The 8,371-nt window shown below is 37.5% G+C and overlaps 1 pseudogene; it reads right to left on the bottom strand.

The window, feature by feature from the left end:
• Positions 1–608: 608 nt before the first annotated feature.
• Positions 609–4,633, bottom strand: LOC116675363 (membrane-associated transporter protein-like; annotated as a pseudogene).
• Positions 4,634–8,371: the final 3,738 nt, after the last annotated feature.

Below are 8,371 nucleotides of genomic sequence, written 5' to 3'. Positions count from 1 at the left end.
CAGTCATTTCAAAAACTTTTAGCTATCTATGATTGTTTGATTGCTAACGTTAGCTCAAAACACTTCAGCTGACACCTTTGTTGTGTTTGATGCTAACTTGTAGCCAGCAGTGAAGGTCTTTTTTAAGTAGGTCATTTTTACTGTATTGACATTACAGAAATCTCTCGTTAGTATCTTGTAGGCTTCTCGTCGCAAAGTGACGCATGCGCGACTAATCTGCATTCAACTTACATCGGGGAGTGACACCTGTGCCCAGCTAAGAAACAGTCTGGCACATAACCTAATATACAACAACAACAACAACAACTTGTCATTTTACACAGCAGATTGAACTCTTTGTATTTAATCTGCCATCTTGTAATGCAATTAGAAATAAGCCTTCATATTTTTGTTTATTTTAATCCTTGACAATTGTGTATGTTTTAAATCTTGTCAATTCAATCTACCTACACTCTGGTTTTTGTACAGATTAAAAAGGAACCTCTCATCAAACAAATCCATCAAGATGCATGTTGGAAACAGCCAGCGAGGAGAAGAGCAATGAAGTAAACACAGCAGTGCGTGTGTGTGCGTGTGTTTGTCTGTGTGTGTTTGTCAGTATTACACACCTGTGAGTAGAGCATGGTAGTGTAGACCTCTTTCCTTGTCTCGATGTGAACACACATCAAACAAGTAGGCCTTGATGGGCCCGTCGATGAAGTCTGCAGCAAAGTCAAACAGCACGACTCCGAACATCACCACCACTATGGCCCATGTACTCTTCAATGACCTGTTGCTGACTATTGCTGCAAAACGGAACAAAAGCATCTCATCACTCATCAAGCACTGTGTGTAAATAATATATTGATACAGTCATGATTATTTTTTGACTGAACTTGAAGTGTCAAATTTGCATGTTTAATTTCACAGTTAAAAGAATGACAGTTAGCACATTGAGAGGCACTTGGAGCTTGTCATAAAAAAACAAGAAAAAACATAGCCGCAATAAGTGGCGATTTGCGGGTTCAAACCTTTTTTCTCAATAGTGACTTCAAAGTAATTTCACACATGTGGTCCAACGTCGTTATAAAACATATCCTGCAAGCTTTGTAGCGATTGGACAAACCGTGCCATTTGTTTAAAATGCCTACAACTGATTTGTCAGAAACTTTTATTTTCAATTCAGTGTGATATGTAGCTCAGTCCAGCTCACGGCAATTTGAGAAAAGCAGATGACCAACACAAAAACAGTTGGTAATAAAGCTGCAAGCTGCGATTCTACGCTCAAACCTTGATTTGCGTCAATTATCTGATCTGATCTGAAAACTGAGTTTTGTGATGACTGGCCTTGATGATTTGTGTTCATTTATATTCAGAGCCACGCCCCTTTAGAAGTTCATTGGTCAAAACTTGAAAGTATTGAGATATGGACATGCTTTATATAACTTGTAATACGCTTGATCCATTGATATACACTGAAAATTTGGTGGCAATCCGAGCTACGGTGTTGGACAAAAAAAAATGTGTTTTTCAAAAAAATTTAAATGGCAGAAAAGTTTTCATTAAACTGCACTGTGTGAGAAATTTCAAGTCAATCAGACTTACGATGTGGGGGCGTGGCCTTTCAAAGTTTGCATTTTTAAGCCAATTACAACGCCACCATGTGGCCAATTGGGTTCATATTTCTATAGAAGCACATGCACACCATTTCCAGTTATTCCACCAAGTTTCATGTTTCTATCTCATTCCAGCTCACAGGAATTTGAGCCGGCTCGGCAGACAACAAATAATAATAAATAAAACAGACAAACATAGAAGGGTTCTACCGCTTCGTGGTTTGAATCCTAACTATGTTGCACAGTTAACAATTATATATTAAAACCTGGCTGTTTGATTATAAAGCCTAGTCTTCTTTTGTGTACTCATCAAAAGGGAAAAAGGTTGCTGATGAATATTTATCCGGCCAATAAACATGCGTAAATCGATTTTTTTGAGATTTAAGTAAAATATACTGAATGTGTCCATTAAGGCAAGAACAATGTTCAAGTCTGAAATGTTAGTTGAAGAGGATATTTCAATGTACTGACTTTTCTGTAGCTATTAACAACAAAGATTCCTGTGGCATTCACTACAATCCTGAGAATAGTGGAAGGATAATCAGCTTATCCAGCATGCATCGGAAGAAAGAAATACTTCATAGTCCGTATGATGATTATAGCAAATCCCAGAGCTTTGTTAATAGAAACTCAATTCGAAAACACAGCATGCAACGTAGAAAAAATTTACTTCAAACTAGCTGATTTAGATTTTCTTTTTGACCTAAGCTCCAGATTTGAAACAAGGATACTACACTAGAAGCACAGCTAGTATAAGTACACATTACACTATCTCTCTTGTATAATTTCAACCATTTCATTATAAATAGAGATTTCTCAACCTAATGTACCCAACACCCCTTTAAATTTTACAGTGTTTGCAGAGTGTTTTGGACATTTTTGTACTATTCAATGTCCTGTCCCATGATTACTCTAATTATAATCCAATCAAAATATATGATTGAGGTAATATTAAGGATGACATATTTCAAGCTCTGTCATTAAATGTTTCCTGGGCCAACTGTGAAAATTAGAATGGGGGGGATTTGTCAGTAAATATTTCTGTACTTAACCCCACAGTGATCATGTTCATGTGGCCCGTCTCAGAAAAGGTCACAGATTCTTTCGTCAGGGAGATCTACTCGTGATGCTGCCTGCCGGATACTCAGGAGACAGTCTGGGCAGGGGCATTATTATAGGCAGGGCAGGCAGCGGCCCGTGGATGGGGGGGGGGTGGGATCGAGATAGATATGTGTTGGGCTGAGCTAGGGCCCTTGTAAAAGTGATTCAGATTGCCACCTGGGAAATATGCCTGTGTTCAAAGAAGAACTCCTGATAACTTAATAACAATGCCATATACAGTATATTCCCTTGAGTAAGCAAACGCATGGTTTCAGTTTTGTATACAAGATAGTCAGTGGCAATAGCAAAAGTAAATGCTTGTTCTACATAAACTTAAAAAAAACTATGCAATTAAATCAATGTCTTATTTCGTTTGGTATTTTTGTCATATACAGATATGCAATGATCATTGCTAAGTGACATGTAGTGTGATGCTGTCCAAAGTTAAGTCTGTTTGATCATGGGACAAAATGATACAATATACGGTAGCTAGTTTATGTGCAAAAATTGTCAAGACTGACAAGCTGACCACATCTCCAAGCCAAGCGAACAGTCATGCCACTCATAATAGCATGTGCTGGGGCCCTTCAAAACTACCTTACGCTTCTGAGTCTGAATTGTCTAAATGTTATCAGTTGCTTTACGTCTTCAAACTAAAGGTGCCTTGACATTTTTGTAGTCATGCCCTATGGCAATGCCTCATTCTCAGTCTGTGCCTTCACCCAAACAAGTCACACATTTATCTTCAGTCACAAGTTAAACGTGTTAGCATAAAAGCCTCTCGGGACCTTGTGCTCACACATTTAACAAGGAGAAGAAAAAAAATCTTGATGGATATGACTTTTTTTCCAAAATAAGCGAGAAGATACTGATACAGTTCGAAACCTGAGTCTGTAAAAGTCTAAGAGATAAGACAAAGCTTTGAAGGCAAAATATAAAATATAACTAGATCATAAAAATGTATGACTTTCATTTTAAAAAAGGGACATTTATAGTCATTATTCTGCATATTTTCAAGTATAAGCATACATTAGAATGAGATCAAGGTGATGTCAGATTTCAGCTGCGTGCTCTACAGTTTTTCTTTTCGCTGATGAATGAACAGATTTTCCATTCTCTTTTATTCCCTCTGAGTCAAAAGCAGTCAGTCCCAACAATCAAGAACTCACTTTCTGATATGACAAGACCAAAACTATACTTGTACCTCCCCCTTACGGTCTGTTTCTCTTTCTATTTCCTCTCTTTTTTAAATCCTCCCGCCCATCCCTTACCTGAGACGACGGCATCCCCGTTCAGAAACAGGGTGATTCCAATCAGCATGAGGATGCCCAGGACCAGGATGTAAGGCCTCCGCCGGCCCCACGACGAGCGGCAGTAGTCGCTGGCCGAGCCGATGATGGGCTGGAGCAAGAAGCCCAGAATGGGACTGATCAGCCACACCAAGCTGTACAGGCTGCGGGGCAGGCCCACGCTGAGAAGTACCGGTGTGACGAATGCTGCCTCCACAGCGTAGCAGAACTCCCTTCCAAACATGACCATGCTGTGAAGGATGAGGCGGCCTCTGAGCGCCTTGGGGGCTCTACGGCTCCGAACACAGCAATCTCCTCACTGTCCACATAGTCCTCTTTTGAACTAATGCAGTCTGTTGGTACAAAGAAGTGCTGATGTGTTTGCCAGGCTCCGAGAGCTGGCAGGGTTGGGGCCTCGCTGACTGGTCTTCTGATAAAAGGGTCATGGTTGAGAGAGAGAAAGTGGAAAGATGGGGTTGAAGAAGAAAGGAGAAATCCAGGGGAGTAAAGTGGAGATTTAGGTGAAAAGAGACAAAGAGTATGGCTGTGTCTCTCTCAGTCCGCCAGGTAATGGATAAATGGCCAAATGCCAAATCCTTGCTTTGGTACTCAGCTTGAGCTAATCCTCTTCTCTACTGCATAGTTGAGCAATGAGTCCAATATCCACACAGCTTTACTCTACATGTAAAGGTCTGCCTCCTGGTCTGAGCAGAGAAGAATGGTACTCATTGAAGAGGGAAGGAGGAGAAAAAGAGGTGGGCACATTTAAGAGATTACCAAATGTTTCTTCCCCCTTTTTCAGTCTTTGAAGTACTGTAGTAAAGGCCCAAGGCAGTTTATGTGAGCCTGTGAGTGTGTGACGTGTGCCGGTCATCTTTTCCCATTGTTTCCACATTTACTGATGATCAGCCAGCAGTATTATCTCTTGGTGACTCTTCTTTTAAGAGGGAGGCCACCAGACTTCATTCAATCATTGTGATGTTATTAATCAGATTCATGCATGTATTATACAAATGGAAAATCATTGGTAAAAAATATTTGAATGTGTGATTTATTGTTTCATTTAATTGTTTCTGGCAAGTAATACGTTACTTTTTGTTGTTTCATTTACAGTCTTCCTTCTGCTTTGCCATTTGCAGTTTTTGTTTCAACCACATTTTGATTTGTATTTTAATTAACCATTTCAGCTCTACAGATGACAATATTGGACTGTCAACCTGACCAGCACTTTGGTCCAGACTGAAAATCTCATCCACTGGGGATGGACTGCGATTGAATTTTGTACAGACATTCATGTTCTCTTTTAAATGATTGTAATAAGTTTGGTAATCATCTGCCATTTTTATCTAACACATTCTCAGATCAAAATGTTGTTGTGTCCAAAACTTCAATTTAGGATCAAATACCTGCAAAGATAATGACATTCCCATCAGCCTCAGCTGTACCTTGTGTTTAGTGCTAATTATCAAATGCTAGCATGCTAACAAGCTAAACTAAATTGGTGAACATAGTAAACACAAAACCTGCTAACAGCAGTGTGTTAGCATTGTCATTGTGAGCAAGTCGCATGCTGACATCGGCATTTAGCTAAATATGTCTTATTTAAAAAGTATTGATAATAATTAAACATTAAAAAAATTAAAAAAAAGCTCAAATTGAAATTCAATAGTCAAATTCAGGGTGACGTTTGGAAGAAATAAAAAGCTATGTCATTGTGTGTGTGTTTTGTGTGTGTGTGTGGAGAGAGATAGAATAAATACTTTGTTTTGTCATGTGGTTTTAAAAGGGAAGTCTGACTCCTCAGAGCTCCAGGAAAGATGGCCAGTCCACATCAAGAAAAAAAAGAAAAACCAAAGATCTGCACTAAATAGTTCTGATGCATCATCAGATCATAATGTGCCTGTTCCAACAGAATGGTTATTTTTGCCTCAGATAAGTAAAATTCCACAAATAAATACATTCAAGCAATGAGGATAATGTATTTAAATATTACGTTTCATATTTCTTCCACTCACTGTCAAAGCTAAATCACTGTTGCACTAGAAAATATTGTCACTAAAGTTAAGAAAACTGACTGTTATGAGTTTTTTCTAAAAGGTCAGGTAGAGGTCAGGTGTTCTTCATGAGCACAATGGCCCTGTAGATCACAAGAATATCATTAAGACTCAATAACACAGTGTGTGGGCAAAAAAAGAAACTTTTGTCTTTCATTCTCTTGAATTTTTACATACAACACTTTCTCTACAGTGTGGTGACCTATTTTCTGGCAGTGATATGGTTCCACTGCGCTGAATTAACATGTTTCTGCACCTTTACCCTTTTAAAAAAAAAAACTACTGGATTAGTAGAAACCAGTGTTAAGCAGCACGGCAAGTCAGCCTGAAGTGATGTGCAAATTTACACCGGTCCAACCAAAAGTCTGACGGTTGTAAACCATTAAATACCAGTAAGAGACAGTACACAGTAATGTGGGATAAGTTAATGGGCTAGAAAAATTTCCACAATTAACCACAAATTACAGGCATTTGTACTTTACTTGAGTACTTATTTTATAATATTTTTTTAGATTAAACCAGTGATTTTCAACCTTTTAGGCTTGTGACACAGTACAAAAAAACAGGGTCTATTGATGAAAAGACCAACATCACAGGCATTGTCAGGTATTCCTCTGTGCTATTGACCTCCATTGACGTACAAAACCTATTTAAGACACAGTGAGTCAGTCACATGTTGAGTGAGATGTTCCTTCATTACAGTGAATACAGCCACTGTAGTTTAAGTCGATCCCACATCCATTGTCCTGCTGCTGTAAATAATCCCTAGAGCAGCAAATCTGTATTTATTCACAACAAATGAACTACATACTGTACTCCTGTGTACGTAATGTTTTCTAAATCTACAGGACTAAAGCTGTTTTAGGAAATTATTTAGTCTTATTTTTAAATTAAAGTATATATTTGTGACCTGGTTTTAAAAGATTTGTGTCGTTAGTACCATAGAACGAGTTAGAAAGTCAGAGACGGCCTAACACACACACTGGTTTAGGTCTTTTGATAGGATTTGTTAACAATAGCAAAAAATATAGCATATAGCCAGCCTTTTCCTTCAAGTGCCATTTTGAGTGTGCAGGATTATTTTTTTAAGTGTAGTATTGCATCTTTTACACATAAGATATAAGCAGCATCCAGACATTTAGGTGATCAATTAACCGATTAACACTCTAGACAGCATTCAGTATGAACCTGATGTTGCCAGGGTAACAACAAAAGGTCTTAGTGGATTGTGCGCTTAAGTATCCTGCCTTATATAAGTGTTGATGTTTTAGAGAAAAAGTTGTTTATAGTTTATAAAGTTGTAACTTAATACATCATCTTAATACAGATTGTTATCAATAATCTAACAATTTGGCAAGTATTTATTTGCTTTCTTGCTAAGAGCTTGACTGACATCTTCACATTCCACTTTTTAAATATAAAAGTAATCAAGTAGTCTGTCCTCCACATCATTTGTAACTTTTACAACAGCCATGGGCTGACCACTTAAACAATGGATTGGTTTAAACTGTACTCGAAAACCTCAGAATTACATCCTTAAGATTGACAGAATCTTTGAACTTTAAACTCAGGTTCTAGTGTTTGAATGCAGCACTTGATTCCATTCATGAATAATATTCATTCGGAGAAGTTTCAGTCTGGCTTTAGAGATGGCCTGAATACCAAAACTACTCAATATCAAAAAAATACTTTAATGGACTCTAAAGAGAAATAATTTACTTCCCTAATTTAGCTTAATTAAGTGTATTTTCCTTTAGAGCCACTGTCAATCATAAATAGTGAAGATTAAGTATCTAATTAACTGTCTTCCCCTAATATATTCAATTAACACATAAATCTTGTTGTTTAAAGATTCTATGATATTGTGTATGTGTATGTTATGTGCCTGTGTGGATGAAACAGCTATACCATCAACCTGACGGGGGGGATCTCATATTCTCTGTGAAGGACATATTGTAATTAAAGAGGCAAAATTCTACATATGGCAATAATATGGCATTTCCATTTACAATATTAACATCAATGTTAATTCTCCTCTGATAGCCACAACATTTTAAGTCCAGACTGAAATATATGAATGAGTATTGGATAGATAGCTCAGAAAAAGTGTATGGACATTAATGTTCCATCATAAATTGTAATCACGTTGGTGAAAAACATTTCATTTAGTGCCATTATCAGGTCAAAATATAAATTTGTACTTATTTATGTATTTATTTACTTAATAGCTTTTATTTGTGACCACCTACTTGAAAAACTCAGCTGTAGTTTGTTTGTTGATAATTAGCATATAGTAGCATGCTAACACACTAAACTAAGATGGTGTACATGG

The sequence above is a fragment of the Etheostoma spectabile genome, unplaced genomic scaffold, assembly GCF_008692095.1.
Source record: "Etheostoma spectabile isolate EspeVRDwgs_2016 unplaced genomic scaffold, UIUC_Espe_1.0 scaffold00001844, whole genome shotgun sequence".
Taxonomy (NCBI): Eukaryota; Metazoa; Chordata; class Actinopteri; order Perciformes; family Percidae; genus Etheostoma; species Etheostoma spectabile.
Note: the sequence above shows the minus strand (reverse complement) of the source record. Positions and strands in the feature narration are given on the sequence as shown.